Source organism: Argiope bruennichi, chromosome 10, assembly GCF_947563725.1.
Source record: "Argiope bruennichi chromosome 10, qqArgBrue1.1, whole genome shotgun sequence".
In the NCBI taxonomy this organism is placed as follows: domain Eukaryota; kingdom Metazoa; phylum Arthropoda; class Arachnida; order Araneae; family Araneidae; genus Argiope; species Argiope bruennichi.
Genome location: NC_079160.1, coordinates 7,893,832 through 7,913,312, shown reverse-complemented (window position 1 = coordinate 7,913,312; position 19,481 = coordinate 7,893,832). Strand labels below are relative to the sequence as shown.

The 19,481-nt window shown below is 35.3% G+C and overlaps 1 protein-coding gene across 1 annotated transcript in view; it reads right to left on the bottom strand.

The window, feature by feature from the left end:
• The window catches only part of LOC129988983 (dynein axonemal heavy chain 7-like), a 197,138-nt gene that overhangs the window by 77,001 nt on the left and 100,656 nt on the right, over positions 1-19,481 (bottom strand). The window lies entirely within an intron of this gene.

Here is a 19,481-nt window from a genome sequence, read left to right as displayed (position 1 = left end):
GCAAAGCTTAACTCAAGATTATAATCTACTACTATCTATACAAATAAGGATAATTTATGTAATCCTTCAGTGTCGTCTTATAACGATATGGGAAACCAGGACGTTATCGGAAGGGAACTACAATGTAAACAAATCGTTGACAAACTCTGGGGCTATTTGAAACATGTGAACCCCAATGAAACATACAAAAACTTATATTTTTCTTCAAAAGAAGATCTACTTGATCCATATCTACAAGAAAAAAACATTTTAAGCAAAAACTAGATTTTTCGAATTTACTTAAAATTTGTTCTAGGAATGATAAGGAGAATTTAGCCTTCATCATCACAAAAAAATGTCTTTTTATATAAAATAATCGCCGCAGTATAATCTGAACTAATGGGCTTAACAATTCCATCATTCAATCATTCTTAACCCTTCAACCGGCTGGAACGTAGAAAGTCGCTCCAACGTGTCTCTTGAAAACCGGCTGGAACGTAGGAAGTTGCTTTCCGAAAACTGCTTTAAACCCGGCTGGAACGTAGGAAGTTGCTTTACGCAAACTGCTATTTACCCGGCTCCAACGTAGAAAGTCGCCAATGCTTTCCCCCTTAAATGCAATAAACGAGGTGGGTCATCTGCTTGTTAAGGTCATTTTGTGGTTTTCGTTGACAGTTAGAATTTGGGTGGTCTCTCTAATTAGGGGAATGAACTCCCGAGAAGAGGAAACAACGTTTTTCGTAAGAATTCACGATTGCAGGATCGATTGAAGATATGAGCTGTATACTTCATTCCTGATTTGAATATTTCATTATTTCGCCACAAATTTAATATCCAAATGAAAACTATTATACTTAATAAAGGTAGGGAATCCCTCATATTTACATGTCATAATCATGTATAACAGTTAATGATTGTGATTAGTTCGCAAAAAAGTATGTTTGAACTTTTAATAATACTTTTATTAAAATGCAGTAAAATATATAAAAAAAATCCTTATATAAAATTTTTAAATTTATTTTCATCCCGAGTACTAAGCGAGACAAATATTTATTTATAAATGGAATTTTAACTATTGCTTAAGATTTGTATATAGATTTTGGCCAAGCATTTAATACGTAATGAAAGGAAAATTTGAAAATTTTTTGAATCTAATTATTTATTTTTTACTGTTTAGAGTGAGTTTTTAGTAAAAGCGTTTTTAATTATTTTTATAAATGTTTTTATTTAAAGTATTTATTTTATTTTTTATTTCATTATTTAAATACAAGCGTTCTTTACAGCTTTTTGCAAATCATATTTGTCTTTTTTTTTGGGGGGGGGGGCTTCAGGCAGGAAAAAAACCCGCTTCTCTTATAAATATAAAAAATATTTTTTAGAAATTATATCTTTAAAATATATAATTATATTATTAATATATATATTTAAAATCTCTATAAAAAATCAAAGCACACTCAAATGGGAGGAAGATTTGTGTCTTGTGACGAGCTGCGAAAAGCGTATATGAAAAAAAAATTACTTAGTAATAATAAGGAATATTAAAAAAAAGTTTAGCATATGAAAGAAAGAAAATATATTTAATAAAAGGAAAACATTTATTTATATTCAACAAAATTCGGTGATGAGTATGATATTACTTTGAAGAATAGAATTAATAAATGTATCTGTGCAATTATAGTTATTGCTTTGCATTAAAACAGCATTAGCTATTTAATGAAATTAAATAAATGCATTAAAGGCTGATACGAATTCTAACTGTTTGAACGTATCACAAGGCTGTGGATTCAGAACTTTTTTTTATTTATGGATCTCGGTTTCTTTCAATTGCTAGTATTCGGTAAGAATATCCATGTGTTTCTTTATGTGAAAGTAGTTTTTCGGCTTGTCCGCATTGTTAATAGAAGTTTTACGATCAAATCAAGCTGTAAAATGTCGGTAGGTTTAGTGCTTAAAATTGCCCAAGTTACGTTATAAAGAGAAGCGTTACATCTGGTGACAACAGCCTATTCAATAAAAATTAGTGTCTCAAAATGGGTTATATAGAACATATGCCAGGCAGATTGTACAATAGAAGTACTTTTAATACGAATCTCGCATTGAAAGGGAGGATATTTTCCCTTGCTAGGCATCCAGCAAGACAAGAATGAATTCTTGAAAGATGTTCTGAGTAGTTCTTTTAATCTTTACCATTTTTTAAATTTATGAGTCTTGGATGTAAAAGATTAATTCATCACTCCTGAAAGCGCTGTTCTTTTTATAAAATTAACGTGGATGTTATGGCAATAATATATGAAAAATTTTTTTTAATCTTTGCTCTTTAATCAGTTTTAGATTTTATGTCAAACAAAGTGTGTGCTCTACTATTTTTGATTTTCATATCCATTAAAGTTTTTTTTTCATAGAACATTTAAAGACGTACTTCTTAATATTTTTAATAATAATTAATGACTAAAAAGTAAAATAAAAAATTCAATTTCTCTGTTCACTAATACAAGGCAAGTGGATTTTCTTACTAAATTTGTTTATATTCTGGTTGAAATTCGGCTATTGATCAGATACTACTGAATATTGTTTCCAATAGAAAAATTGCTTCCTTGAGGAAATTTATTTCTAATGCACCTTCCAAGGCCAATCCTAATAGCAATTTTCAAAAATGAGCTAAAAATTTTTCACCAATACTTGATTCTGCACTTGAACTTGATCTAAAATACAACAAAATTTTTAACAAAAGCATACCACTGAAACATACTCAACATTAAACAATTAGTTAGATCATATCTTGATATCAACAATGGAAAAAAATTATTTTAAAATGATAGAAGCAACAATGAAGACAGTTTAACTTCACTTCCATCATGAAATATATTGATGTAAAATATACTTAAATTCGATAAATTAATATACAAATGTCAAATTAATTAATTTACTTTCCTTATAATTACCACGGGAAAATTTTAATTAAAATTTTTATTATGCTTTAAAAATTAATAATTTACGAAAATATTAGCTTTGCATTTTTTAAAAGCTATTTGTGAATATTATTTTTGCTTTGATAAGAAATGGTTACAGATGCTAAGAAGATTTTAACATAATGAGACCCCGATGAGTCATCTGTGACTAGAACACCAATAATTCGCTGCTTTACCGCACCAACATGATTCTACGACCCAGTCTTTGCTAATTAATTCTATGATATGGCAATTGCCCTGCGTCGACAGATTTATTACTTGACTGATCAGTCAGTACTATTCAAAATCCTTGGTGTTTAGGGGGTAGTGATGGTTGAGACGCGGTAAAGTTTACCCCCTGTTGTGAATGGTCAAGAGAAAAAAAAAACATACCAGGCCGGTTTACGAACATTCTGCCAATTTTTTATCTAGTAAATTGTATTCAACCTTTATTTTGACTGAGGCCGTTTTAAGAATATTCTTAAGCTAGACAGTCGGCGCTCGATGGGTTGAATACGGTGTCAATCTGGTTTAAAAGCACAATGCTAAGAATACGAATGAATTCTGTGCATGTGCGTGAATTTGACTCGTAAAATTTCGAATAAATATAGAAATATTTTGATATTAAATTCTATTTTTGACGTAGATGATTTGGAATTATTCAATTTATCTCTAGGAATGATGGAGAAAAATGGCTAAAATGAATGAAAATATATGTATATATAAAAATATTTGTGGGCTTCGAGCCTCGAACTGAATACCTGCAAAACTAAGCGCTATACTCTACAGCTCCAGCGACCAGGCCTCGTAACCCGAGAGCTTCTGAAGGGTCCACGAGTCTCATTACGACTGTCCAATAAAATTTTAAATACGGTGTCAATCTGGTCTAAAAGCACAATGCTAATAATACGCATGAATTCTGCGCATGTCCGTGAAATTGACTCATAAAATTTCGAATAAATACAGAAATATTTTGATATTAAATTCTATTTTTGACGTATATGATTTGGAATTATTCAACTTATCTTTAGGAATGATGGAGATAAATGACTAAAATTAATGAAAATATATGTATATATAAAAATATTTGTTGGCTTCGAGCCTCGAACTGAAGACCTGCAAAACTAAGCGCTACACTCTACCGCTCCAGCCACCAAACCTCGTAACCCGAGAGCTTCTGAAGGTTCTAAGAGTCTCATTACGACTGTCCAATAAAATTTTAAATACTGTGTAATTCTTTTTTAAAAGCACAATGCTAAGAATACGAATGAATTCTGCGCATGTGCGTGAACTTGACTCCTAAAATTTCGAATAAATATAGAAATATTTTGACATTAAATTCTATTTTTGACGTAGATGATTTGGAATAATTCAACTTATCTCTAATATGATAAAGAAAACTGGCTAAAATAATTTTTTTAAACAGAAAAATATATAAAAATATTTGTTGGCTTCGGGAATCGAACTGAAGAACAGCAAAACTAACCGGAACACTCTGCGGATGCAGCCACCAAGCCTCGTAACCTGAGAGCTACTGAATTGTTTAAGAGTCTCATTACGACTGTGAAGTAAAATTTTAAATACGGTATCAATCTGGTCTAAAAGCGCAATGCTAAGAATACGAATGAATTCTGCGCATGTGCTTGAATTTGACTCGTAAAATTTCGAATTAATTTAGAAATATTTTGATATTAAATTCTATTTTTGACGTAGATGATTTGGAATTATTCAATTTATCTCTAGGAATGATGGAGAAAGATGGCTAAAATGAATGAAAACATATGTATATATAAAAATATTTGTCGGCTTCGAGCCTCGAACTGAAGATCTGCAAAACTAAGCGCTGCACTCTACCGCTCCACAAACCAAGCCTCGTAACCCGAGAGCTTCTGTAGGGTCCAAGAGTCTCATTACGACTGTCCAATAAAATTTTAAATACGGTGTCAATCTGGTCTAAAAGCACAATGCTAAGAATACGAATGAATTCTGCGCATGTGCGGGAACTTTACACCTAAAATTTCGAATAAATTTAGAAATATTTTGATATTAAATTCTATTTTTTACGTAGATGATTTGGAATAATTCAATTGATGTCTAGGAATGATGGATAAAACTAGCTAATATAAATTTAAAAAAAAAAGAAAAATAAAAAAAATTATTTGTCGGCTCCGAGCCTCGAACTGAAGACATGCAAAACTAAGCGGAACACTCTGCCGATCCAGCCAAAAAGTCTCGCAAACCGAGAGTTTCTGAAGGGTCTAAGAGTCTCATTACGACTGACCAATAAAATTTTAAATACGGTCTCAATCTGGTCTAAAAGCACGATGCTAATAATACGAATGAATTCTGCGCATGTGCGTGAAATTGACTCGTAAAATTTCGAACAAATATAGAAATATTTTGATATTAAATTCTATTTTTGACGTTTATCGTTTGGAATTATTCAATTTATCTCTAGGAATGATGGAGAAAAATGGCTAAAATAAATTATAATATGTGTATTGTTACAAACTTATAATTTGCTTCCCATCACGGCCCTTTGTAAGATCTGTCCTGTGCGTCAATGACCTGTGAGCTTGGTGACCATTTGGCGACTTGGTGACGAATTTGGCGAGTTTGGCGACTAAATGGATACTACTGGAAAGTTCGAGAACTTTCACGATCCATCCACTAAGACCCGAGATACAGCCAGGTAAGGCCCTGATTGGTCTGAAGATTCCAGCCCCGCCTCCCGGAACTATAAAAGACAGGCAATCTGAATCTGAAGAGGTCGTGTCGTGTGTATCGGAGGAAGTCGTGTGTATCGTCGAAGAAATTGTGTAGATCGTCAGCAGCTGTGTGTGTGAGAGGAATCGGAGTCGCCGATAAATAAGAGGTCTTGGAGGATTAGGCAGCAAGAAAGCTGCTGAACTAATGAACTATTAGAGATTAAATGTGCTACGCTATTACGATTAATTGACGGTATTTGTAATAGAAGAAAAAAAATTTGTAACATTTGGTGTCAAGAGTGGGGTTAGTTGGACTTTCCTGTGTATGCCTTGAACCAGAAAAATGGATGAAAAATTCGCATTGTTACTTGCCATGATGGCAGAGATAAAGAAAGGACAAGATGAATTGAAAGCCGGATATGAGAAAATGAAGAATGAATTCAAGATAGAAATTTTAGAAGATAAAAGTAACAAAACCGAAGACGTCCATGACATCACAGAAGAAATTGAAGGAAACAGCGAGAGCCAAGTGGAAGAAAAGACTGAAGATCGAATGGAGACCGGTGTCACCGAAATGGAGCTTAGTCATGCGGAGGGTGAACCGAAGTTCAATGAGGAGATGCACGAACAGGGAGACTGTCAAATATCTGCAGGGCTGAAACAGGCTTCTCCGAACGAGTCCCCTGAAGTGGAATCGAAGGTGCAAACACTTGGGGATGGAGAAGATGAACTCTGTTTGGACGGGTCTGTTAATGGCGACCCGTACTCGATGCCTATGAATGCAGGTGTTAAAGAGACCCTGTTTGGACTGAATTCGTCCCGAAGGTCGATGGGACAACCTCTCAGCAAGCCTCTCAGTGTCTCCTTGAATTATGATACGCAAGAAGACTACGTGGTTGGAATCGCTGATCCCTGTAGTCTCGGCCTCGACTTCCCTCGAGAATCCGGCCTTGCTGAGGATTTGCAAAAGAGTGTGATGCGAGAAGAAACCGACAGATCTTCTGTGTATCCGAAAAACTTGCATCGTCGCAGAGGAGCCCTTCCTTCAGGGACAGATGTGCTGTTTGGAAGATCCTGCGTTGAGAGCTGTGGACAATTCTCGAATGTCGAGAATGAACTGGAAATAAGCGGAAATATTGCCGTAGAAGATCTGGCAACAAAGGCGAATCCCTAGCTATCAGGCAGACACCGGAGGCCACCTTTGGACCATCCTGATATTCGCATGGCAAGATGGAGGAAATTCAAAGTGACCAAATTACCACTCAGGCTAAAATTTGTTTCGGAGAGTCCTGTTATGATACAAAAAGTGGCTCCATGGGACACCTTGCATTTTAAGGAGCGGAGTCAAGTCTGGGTGTACAATCTGAAACGACGCAGAGGTCCGAGTAAAAAGCATTGAGAAGGTTCGGATGGATCGTTAGTCGCAGCCAAATTAGCGAAGATGTCATCTTCGAAAGTGCGGAAGTCGCCAAATGCATCAACATCATCGTTCAGAAGCCTACGCCAGCTGCTGGATTGAAGTGAGACTGCCGGGACGTCAGTCTTTGAAGAGGGGAGCAATGTTACAAACTTGTAATTTGCTTCCCATCACGGCTAGTATCACCGTAAGAAAGACCCTTTGTAAGATCTGTAATGTGCGTCAATGACCTGTGAGCTTGGCGACGAATTTGGCGAGTTTGGCCACTAAATGGATACTACTGGAAAGTTCGAGAACTTTCACGATCCATCCACTAATACCCGAGATACAGCCAGGTAAGGCCCTGATTGAAGCTGAAGAGGTCGTGTCGTGTGTATCGGAGGGAGTCGTGTGTATCGTCGAAGAAATTGTGTAGATCGTCAGCAGTTGTGTGTGTGAGAGGAATCGGAGTCGCCGATAAATAAGAGAAATTAGAAGATGAGAAAACAAGCAAGCAAACTGCTGAACTATAGCAATTAAATGTGCTGCACTATTACAATTGGTTAGCGGTATTTGTTGTAGAAGGAAAAATTTTGTAACAGTATATATAAAAATATTTGTCGGCTTCGAGCCTCGAACTGAAGATCTGCAAAACTAAGCGGAAATTTCTACCGCTGCAGCCAAAAAGCCTTGTAACCCGAGAGCTTCTGAAGGGTCTAAGAGTCTCATTACGACTGTCCAATAAAATTTTAAATACGGTGTCAATCTGGTCTAAAAGCGCAATGCTAAGAATACGAATGAATTCTGAGCATATGCGTGAAATTGACTCGTAAAATTTTGAATAAATATAGAAATATTTTGATATTAAATTCTATTTTTTTCGTAGTTTATTTCGAATTATTCAATTCCTCTCTAAGAATGATGGAGAAAACAAGCTAAAATAAATTTAAAGAAAAAAGAAAGAAAAATATATAAAATTATTTGTTGGCTTCTAGCCTCGAACTGAAGACCAGCAAAACTAAGCGGAACACTCAACCGCTCCAGCCACCAAGCCTCGTAACCCGAGAGCTTCTGAAGGGTCTAAGAGTCTCATTACGACTGTCCAATAAAATTTTAAATAAGGTGTGAATCTGGTGTAAAAGCAAAATGCTAAGAATACGAATGAATTCTGCGCATGTGCTTGAACTTGACTCGCAAAAATTCGAATAAATATAGAAACATTTTGATAATAAATTCTATTTTTGACGTATGTCATTTGGAATTATTCAATTTATCTATAGGAATGATGGAGAAATATGACTAAAATAAATTAAAATATGTGTATATATAAAAATATTTGTCGGCTTCGAGCCTCGAACTGAAGACCTGCAAAACTAAGCGGAACACTCTACCGATCCAGCCACCAAAACTCGTAAGCCAAGAGCTTCTGAAGGGTCTAGGAGTCTCATTACGATTCTCCAACAAAATTTTAAATACGGTGTCAATCTGGTCTAAAAGCACAATGCTAAGAATAGGAATGAATTCGGCGCATATGCTTGAACTTGACACCTAAAATTTCGAATAAATTTAGAAATATTTTGATATTAAATTCTATTTTTTACGTAGATGATTTGGAATAATTCAATTGATGTCTAGGAATGATGGATAAAACTAGCTAATATAAATTTAAAAAAAAAAAATAAATAAAAAAAATTATTTGTCGGCTCCGAGCCTCGAACTGAAGACCTGCAAAACTAAGCGGAACACTCTGCCGATACAGCCAAAAAGTCTCGCAAACCGAGAGCTTCTGAAGGGTCTAAGAGTCTCATTACGACTGACCAATAAAATTTTAAATACGGTCTCAATCTGGTCTAAAAGCACAATGCTAATAATACGAATGAATTCTGCGCATGTACGTGAAATTGACTCCTAAAATTTCGAACAAATATAGAAATATTTTGATATTAAATTCTATTTTTGACGTTTATCGTTTTGATTTATTCAATTTATCTCTAGGAATGATGAAGAAAAATGGCTAAAATAAATTAAAATATGTGTATATATAAAAATATTTGTCGGCTTCGAGCCTCGAACTGAAGACCTGCAAAACTAAGTGGAACACTCTACCGATCCAGCCACCAAGCCTCGTAAGCCAAGAGCTTCTGAAGGGTCTAGGAGTCTCATTACGATTCTCCAACAAAATTTTAAATACGGTGTCAATCTGGTCTAAAAGCACAATGCTAAGAATACGAATGAATTCTGCGCATGTGCGTGAACTAGACTCAAAAATTTCGATTAAACATAGAAATATTTTGATATTAAATTCTATTTTTTTTCGTAGTTTATTTGGAATTATTCAATTCATCTCTAAGAATAATGGAGAAAACTAGCTAAAATAAATTTAAAAAAAAGGAAGAAAAATATATAAAAATATATGTAGTCTTAGAGCCTCGAACTGAAGACCTGCAAAACAAAGCTGAACATTCTGCCGATCCAGCCACCAAGCCTCGTATCCTAAGAGCTTCTGAAGGGTCTAAGAATCTCATTACGACTGTCTAGTAAAATTTTAAATACGGTGTCAATCTTGTTTAAAAGCACAATGCCAAGAATACGAATGAATTCTGCGAATGTGTGCGAACTTGACTCCTAAAATTTCGAATAAATATAGAAATATTTTAATATTAAATTCTATTTTTTACGTATATGATTTGGAATTATTCAATTCATCTCTAGGAATAATGGAGAAAACTAGCTAAAATAAATTTAAAAAAAAGGAAGAAAAATATATAAAAGTATTTGTCAGCTTCTAGCCTCGAACTGAAGAGATGCAAAACAAAGCGCTATACTCTACCACTCCAGCGACCAGGCCTCGTAACCCTTGGGCTTCTGAAGGGTCTAAAAGTCTCATTACGATTGTGCAATAAAATTTTAAATATGGTGTCAATCTGGTCTAAAAGAACAATGCTAATAATACGAATGAATTCTGCGCATGTTCGAGAACTTGACTCCTAAAATTTCGAATAAATATAGAAATATTTTGATATTAAATTCTATTTTTTACGTAGATGATTTGGAATTATTCAATTAATCTCTAGGAATAATGTAGAAAACAAGCTAAAATAAATTTAAAGAAAAAAAAAGAAAAATATTTAAAATTATTTGTTGGCTTCTAGCCTCGAACTGAAGACCTGCAAAATAAAGCGGAACAATCTGCCGATCCAGCCACCAAGACTTGCAAACCGAGAGCTTCTGAAGGGTCTAAGAGTCTCATTACGACTGTCCAATAAAATTTTCAATACGGTGTCAATCTGGTCTAAAAGCACAATGCTAATAATGCGAATGAATTCTGCGCATGTTCGTGAACTTGACTCCTAAAATTTCGAATAAATATACAAACATTTTGATATTCAATTCCATTTTTTACGTAGATGATTTGGAATTATTCAATTCATCTCTAGGAATGATGGAGAAAAATGGCTAAAAGAAATTAAAATAAATGTATATATAAATATATTTGTCGTCTTCGAGCCTCGAACTGAAGAGATGCAAAACTAAGCGCTACACTCTACTGATCCAGTCACCAAGCCTCGTAACCCGAGAGCTTCTGAAGTGTCTAAGAGTCTCATTACGACTGTCCAATAAAATTTTAAATACAGTGTCACTCTGGTCTAAAAGCACAATGCTAAGAATACGAATGAATTCTGCGCATGTGCGTGAACTTGACTCCTAAAATTTCGTATAAATATAGAAAACATTTTGATATTAAATTCTATTTTTGACGTATATGATTTGGAATTATTCAATTTATGTCTAGGAATGATGGAGAAAAATGGCTAAAAGAAATTAAATTATTCAGTCTCCAAAGCAAGCAAATTATCAGTTGTGGAGCGTTCCTGTCTAAACCCGCTTTGAAAGGGACTAAAAACTTTATTGGTTTCCAAATAATAAATTAGACGCTTATTAACCATTTTTTCAAGGAGTTCACAAAGCAGCTAGTGAGAGCAATGGGTCGGTAGTTTCAAGGGTTTGATGGTTCTTTTCCTGGTTTTAGGATTGGCACTATAATAGCATGTTGCCATGAGGAGGGGAAAAGAGTGTTCATTCCAAATTCTGTTATAAAGCAATAATAAATTGTGCAAAGATGTATTAGAAAGATGTTTAATCATAAGGTAACTGATGTTGTCAGGACCTGGAGAGGTTTTATTGATTTGGAAAAGACACTGTTTTAGTTCAAATAAAGTGAAATCTGTGTTATACGGGGCGTATGAAGAAGCGTTAAAATTAAGTTTTTGCTTTTCTGCTGTACTTTTGTGGTGTGGAAAAAGAGTAGAATAATTATTGCTATTTGAGGTATAAGCTAATGCAGATGCAATACAGTTAGCGATATCTTGTAGAGATGTAACTGGAAGTCCATTATTGTACAATATTCTGATATTTGAAGATTTAAATATGCCACATGTTTTTTTCACTCTTTCCCATAATTTTTTACTGGATATAGAGGAGTGTATACTGCTGATATATTGTTCCCATGATTCTCGTTTACTGCGCCGTTGTATCCTTCTTGAATAAGCTTTAGCTTTCTTATAATTGACCAAATTTGAAGTTGTTGGACTGCGTCGAAAAAGGTCCCAAGCTTTCCGTTGTCTCTTTTATGCTTTTCGGCAATCATCATTCCACCAAACTTTCCTATGTTTTCTGAAATTATTTGAGATTTTAGGTATTGAATAATCGGCTGCGGCAATTAAAATATCGGTGATATTTTTAACTGCAGTATCTATACTATTATTAATTACTATTTCCTTTTTTATGTTTGCCATGGATTGAAATTTAAACCAATTTGCTGCTTTAAAATTATATCTTGAAGTGTAACTGGCAGATGGGGTTTGTCGTCTGTTATCAGATATAATCAAAGGAAAATGATCGCTATTGTGTAGGTACTTGTCAACTTGTAAGGAAAAATAGGGCATGAGGGGTGGACTGCATATAGCAAGATCAACAGAGTGAAACGTTCTGGTCGGTTCATGAAAATAAGTACATTGATCGTTATTTAATAAACAGAGATTGAAATCATTTAAAATCTTTTCAATTTGTAAGCCCCGGGTATTAACATCTTCATTACCCCAGAGTGGACTGTGACCGTTCATGTCACCTAGGATAATAAATGGTTCAGGAAGTTGAGAAATGAGGTTATTAAGACTCGTCTGATCGACAGATGTGTTCGGTGGAAGATAAAGGATGCAAACTGTAAATAATGACTGGGTGTGGATTTGAACAGCAATTGCTTGCAAAGGAGTATTTAAGGTTAATGGAGATGAAGGGAATGAGCTCGAAATCAGCAAGGCTACTCCTCCCGAGGCTCTATTTCCCATTCCAATTTTGTGGACAATATTATAATGCTTTAGTGAAATTGTATCACCTGGGTTGAGGTACGTTTCTTGAAGTGCAATGATGGAAGGTTGATATGCGTTAATAATATCTTTGAGATCTGAAATCTTATTTTTAACGCCACGGCAGTTCCAAGAAATCAGGTTTGCCATAAATAAGATGAGGGAAAAAAACCCAAGCTCAGGACTTTTTCGGAGAAGATAGTAAAACATCTGTCTCACTAGCTGAGGTCAAAAGGTCATCATCTGATGGATGGATATTTATCAGAGTTTCAACTTTTTGTGCATCTATAATCTTTTTCATTTTTTTTAAAAAATCGTCTTTAGTTATAGGGCGATTTGTTAAATCTTTCTTTTTCTTTGAGGCAGCCAAACGAGATTTTTTGACTGCTTTCTTTTCCTTTAGATGTTCAGGTTTCTTAGAATTGGAAGAGTTTTGGTTGTTTGTTTCTTTAATGGTCTGGATTTGATTTGAACTTTCGGGTTTTTGTTTCAACAAAGTATTAATAGTGGATGAAGTGTTTGCAGAAATTGGTGGTTCTTTTGCCTGTTGTGAAGAATTAGTAGGTATTGTTGATAAAATCGTTCTAGAAGACATGTTAGATTCGGCTTTAGTGGAATCTGTAATATGGCCACAGTGTGAACATTGCTTTACAGCAGAAGAGTATAATAATTCTGGTTTGGGATTGCGGTCAGTAACTAATTTTTTGGCTTCAGCAAAGGAAATATTTCGACGTATCTTTGTTGAAAGGATTTCTTTTTCGAGTATCCATTGAGGACAAGATCTCGAATACGCTGGGTGATCTCCACGACAACTTATGCATTTTACATCATCAGAAATACACTCAGAAGAGTCGTGACCAGAAACAGAACACTTAGCACAGATTTTCGACCCTCTGCAAGCGTGCTGTGAATGGCCAAATTTTTGGCATTTAAAACATCTGACTGGATTTGGAATATATGGTTTTACTGTGCATCTTAAGTAACCTGCTTTGATGAATTTTGGTAGATCAGTGGTTGAAAAAGTTAAGACAACATGCTGTGTAGGAATTAGCTGACCATCCCGTTTGATGTAAATACGGCGTGCTGCACAAACTTTTTGTTCAGACAATTCCTGAACTAATTCTGCTTCAGTGTGGTTTTTGAGACCACGCTCAGAAATAACTCCGCGAGAGAAATTTAAACTTCTGTGCACAGAAACGTTAACTTTTAAGTTTCCTAATGTAGTAAGTTTACTTAAAGTTGTTGCTTGTGAAGAATTCGATACTTCTATTAATAAATCTCCAGATTTCAATTTTTTAACATTTTTCACTTCTCCAATATGTGACTGAATAAGTTTATGAACAAGAAATGGTGAAATTTCGTGAAATGTTTCAACAGTAGACATGATAAAAAAACTTTGAATCAGCAGTAACAACGGTGTGATTAGAAGAGCCCATGCAAAATAAACAAGAGTTCGGGTTCCAACGGCACCGCCCACCATGCAGCCCTAAAAGGGAAGGCAATTACCGGCTCTGGGTATTTCCAGCCTCAGCATCCACCCTAGTGCTGGCCGGAACCTATACGCTAAGGGCCGCTTCCGGGAACGTTGACCACCCTTAACGCCAAGCCCCAGAAGTTGACCACTTTCGCTTGATCCCCCCCCTTAAGCAAACCAGTCAAATGTCTCGAATACCTGCCGATTGGTACATCAGGACCCGAAATGTACCACCCGTCTTATGGGTCGCCACGCACGGCAAACACGTGGGGTTGTTGGCTGTCATGAGAAGCAAGAAGCAAACAGAGCGGCAACCTCTTCTCATGGAGAGCTCCCTCGCTTACCGTCGAGGGATGGAAGGATGAAGTATAGAAAAGGGGCAGGGGGGGGGTAGGAAGAGAGAAAAGTGGGGAAGGGGAGGGAAAAAGATTAAAAGATCCCTGGGTACCTCGGGATTGGGACACCCGTACCCACCTAAATAAGGTGGGCCCCTGAGGGGGCCCAACAAGGGATGGCAGCCACCGGCTCCAGACATTCCCAGCCTCGGCGCTTACCATGGTGCTAGCCGGAACCTATATGCTGAGAGTCACCCCCGGGGACAGTGACCACCTTTAACGCCAAGCCCAAGAAGTGACCCCTTCGCTTGATCCCCTTGAGCAGACCAATCAAATATCTGGGATACCGACCGATTGATACATCAGGGACCGAAATGTAACTCCCGTCTAAAGGGTCGCCACGCACGGCAAACACGTGGGGTTTTTGGCTGTCCATGAAAAGCAAGAAGCAAACAGAGCGGCAACCGCTTCTCATGGAGAGCTCCCTCGCACACCGTCGAGAGATGGAAGGATGAAGTATAGAAAAGGGGGGAAGGGGAGAGAAAAAGATTAAAAGATCCCTGGGTACCTCAGGATTGGGACATCCGTAACCACCTAAAGAAGGTGGGCCCCTGAGGGGGCATGTGCGTGAACTTGACTCCTAAAATTTACAATAAATATAGAAAACATTTTGATATTAAATTCTATTTTTGACGTATATGATTTGGAATTATTCAATTTATCTCTAGGAATGATGGAGAAAAATGGCTAAAAGAAATTAAAATATATGTATATATAAATATATTTGACGGCTTCGAGCCTCGAACTGAAGACCTGCAAAACTAAGCGCTACACTCTACCGATCCAGCCACCAAGCCTCTTAACCCGAGAGCTTCTGAAGGGTCTAAGAGTCTCATTACGACTGTCCAATAAAATTTTAAATACGGTGTCAATCTGGTCTAAAAGCACAATACTAAGAATACCAATGAATTATGCGCATGTGCGTGAACTTCACTCGTAAAATTTCGAATAAATATAGAAATATTATGATATTAATATCTATTTTTTACGTAGATGATTTGGAATAATTCAATTGATGTCTAGGAATGATGGATAAAACTAGGTAATATAAATTTTAAAAAAAGGAAGAAAAATATATAAAAATGTTTGTCGGCTTCGAGCCTCGAACTGAAGACCTGCAAAACAAAGCGGAACAATCTGCCGATCCAGCCACCAAGCCTCGTATCGTGAGAGCTTCTGAAGGGTCTAAGAATCTCATTATGACTGCCCAGCAAAATTTTAAATACGGTGTCAATCTCGTCTAAAAGCACAATGCTAAGAATACGAATGAATTCTGCGCATGTGCGTGAACTTGACTCCTAAAATATAGAATAAATATAGAAAACAATTTGATATTAAATTCTATTTTTGACGTATATGATTTTTAATTATTCAATTTATTTCTAGGAATGATGGAGAAAAATGGCTAAAAGCAATTAAAATATATGAATGTATAAATATATTTGTCGGCTTCGAGCCTCGAACTGAAGACCTGCAAAACTAAGCACTACACTCTACCGATCCAGCGACCAATACTCGTAACTCTAGAGCTTCTGAAGGGTCAAAGAGTCTTATTACGACTTTCCAAAAAAATTTTAATAAGGTGTCAATCTGGTCTAAAAGCACAATGCTAAGAATACGAATGAAATATGCGCATGTGTGTGAACTTGACTCTTAAAATTTCGTATAAATATAGAAAACATTTTGATATTAAATACTATTTTTGACGCATATGATTTGGAATTATTCAATTTATCTCTAGGAATGATGGAAAAAAATTTCTAAAAGAAATTAAAATGTATGTATATATAAATAGATTTAACTGGATCGAGCCTCGAACTGAAGACCTGCAAAACTAAGCACTACACTCTACCGATCCAGCCAAAAGGATTCGTAGCCTGAGAGCTTCTGAAGGGTCTAAGAGTCTTATTACGACTGTCCAATAAAATTTTAAATAAGGTGTCAATCTGGTCTAAAAGCACAATGCTAAGAATACGAATGAATTCTGCGCATGTGCGTGAACTTGACTCGTAAAATTTCGAATAAATATAGACCTATTTTGATATTAAATTCTATTTTTGACGCATATGATTTGGTATTATTCAATTTATCTCTTGAATGATGGAGAAAAATTTCTAAAAGAAATTAAAATATATGTATATATAAATATATTTGTCGGCTTCGAGCCTTGAACTGAAGACCTGCAAAACTAAGCGCTACACTCTACTGATCCAGCCACCTAAACTCGTAAACCGAGAGCTTCTGAAGGGTCTAAGAGTCTCATTACGACTGTCCAATAAAATTTTAAATACGGTGTCAATCTGGTCTAAAAGCACAATGCTAAGTATACGAATGAATTCTGCGCAAGTGCGTGAACTTGACTAGTAAAATTTCGAATAAATATAGAAATATTTTGACATTAAATTCTATTTTTGAAGTATGAGATTAGGAATTATTCAAATTATCTCTAGGAATGATGGAGAAAAATGGCTAAAAGAAATTAAAATATATGTATATATAAATATATTTATCGGCTTCGAGCCTAGAACTGAAGACCTGCAAAACAAAGCGGATCAATCTGCTGAGGCAGCCACCAAGCTTCGTATCCTGAGAGCTTCTGAAGGGTCTAAGAATCTCATTACGACTGTCCAGTAAAATTTTAAATACTGTGTCAATCTGGTCTAAAAGCACAATGCTAAGAATACGAATGAATTCTGCGCATAAGCGTGAACTTGACTCGTAAAATTTCCAATAAATATTTAAATATTTTGATATTAAATTCTATTTTTTACGTAGATGATTTGGAATTATTCAATTCAACTCTAGGAATAATGAGAAACTAGCTAAAATAAATTTTTAAAAAAGGAAGAAAAATATATAAAAATATTTGTCGGCTTCGATCCTCGAACTGAAGACCTGCAAAACAAAGCGCTATACTCTACCGATCCAGCCTCCAAACCTCACATCCTGAGAGCTTCTGAAGGGTCTAATAATCTCATTACGACTGTCCAGTAAAATTTTAAATACGGTGTCAATCTGGTCTAAAAGCACAATGCTAAGAATACGAATGAATTCTGCGCATGTGCTTGAACTTGACTCGTAAAATTTCGAATAAATATAGAAATATTTTGATATTAAATTCTATTTTTTACGTAGATGATTTGGAATTATTCAATTCATCTCTAGGAATAATGGAGAAAACTAGCTAAAATAAATTTTAAAAAAGGAAAAAAATATATAAAAATATTTGTCGGCTTCGAGCCTCGAACTGAACACTTACAAAACAAAGAGGAACAATCTGCCTATCCCGCCACCATGCTTCGTATCCTGACAGCTTCTGAAGGGTCTAAGAATCTCATTACGACTGTCCAATAAAATTTTAAATACGGTGTCAATCTGGTCTAAAAGCACACCGCTAAGAATACGAATGAATTATGCGCATGTGCGTGATTTTGACTCGTTAAATTTCAAATAAATATAGACATATTTTGATATTAAATTCTTATTTTGACGCATATGATTTGGAATTATTCAATTTATCTCCAGGAATGATGGAGAAAAATTTCTAAAAGAAATTAAAATATATGTATATATAAATAGATTTGAATGGATCGAGCCTCGAACTGAAGACCTGCAAATCTAAGCGCTACACTCTACCGATCCAGCCTCCAAGCCTCGCATCCTGATAGCTTCTGAAGGGACTAAGAATCTCATTACGACTGCCCAATAAAATTTTAAATATGGTGTCAATCTGGTCTAAAACCACAATGCTAAGAATACGAATAAATTCTGCGCATGTGCTTGAACTTGCCTCCTAAAATTTCGAATAAATATAGAAAATATTTTGATATTAAATTCTATTTTTGACGTATATGATGTGGAATTATTCAATTTATCTCTAAGAATGATGGAGAAAAATGGCTAAAAGAAATTAAAATATATGTATATATAAATATATTTATCGGCTTCGAGCCTCGAACTGAAGACCTGCAAAACTAAGCGCTACACTCTGCCGATCCAGCCACCATGTCTCGTATCCTGTCAGCTTCTGAAGGGTCTAAGAATCTCATTACGACTGTCCAATAAAACTTTAAATATGGTGTCAATCTGGTCTAAAAGCACAATGCTAAGAATACGAATGAATTCTGCGCATGTGCTTGAACTTGACTCGTAAAATTTCGAATAAATAGAGAAATATTTTGATATTAAATTCTATTTTTTACGTAGATGATTTGGAATTATTCAATTCAACTCTAGGAATAATGAGAAACTAGCTAAAATAAATTTTTAAAAAAGGAAGAAAAATATATAAAAATATTTGTCGGCTTCGATCCTCGAACTGAAGACCTGCAAAAGTAAGCGCTACACTCTACCGATAAAGCCAAAAGGCCTCGTAGCCTGAGAGCTTCTGAAGGGTCTAAGAGTCTTATTACGACTGTCCAATAAAATTTTAAATACGGGGTCAATCTGGTCTAAAAGCACACCGCTAAGAATACGAATGAATTATGCGCATGTGCGTGATTTTGACTCGTTAAATTTCGAATAAATATAGACATATTTTGATATTAAATTCTTATTTTGACGCATATGATTTGGAATTATTCAATTTATCTCCAGGAATGATGGAGAAAAATTTCTAAAAGAAATTAAAATATATGTATATATAAATAGATTTGAATGGATCGAGCCTCGAACTGAAGACCTGCAAATCTAAGCGCTACACTCTACCGATCCAGCCTCCAAGCCTCGCATCCTGATAGCTTCTGAAGGGACTAAGAATCTCATTACGACTGCCCAATAAAATTTTAAATATGGTGTCAATCTGGTCTAAAACCACAATGCTAAGAATACGAATAAATTCTGCGCATGTGCTTGAACTTGCCTCCTAAAATTTCGAATAAATATAGAAAATATTTTGATATTAAATTCTATTTTTGACGTATATGATGTGGAATTATTCAATTTATCTCTAAGAATGATGGAGAAAAATGGCTAAAAGAAATTAAAATATATGTATATATAAATATATTTATCGGCTTCGAGCCTCGAACTGAAGACCTGCAAAACTAAGCGCTACACTCTGCCGATCCAGCCACCATGTCTCGTATCCTGTCAGCTTCTGAAGGGTCTAAGAATCTCATTACGACTGTCCAATAAAACTTTAAATATGGTGTCAATCTGGTCTAAAAGCACAATGCTAAGAATACGAATGAATTCTGCGCATGTGCTTGAACTT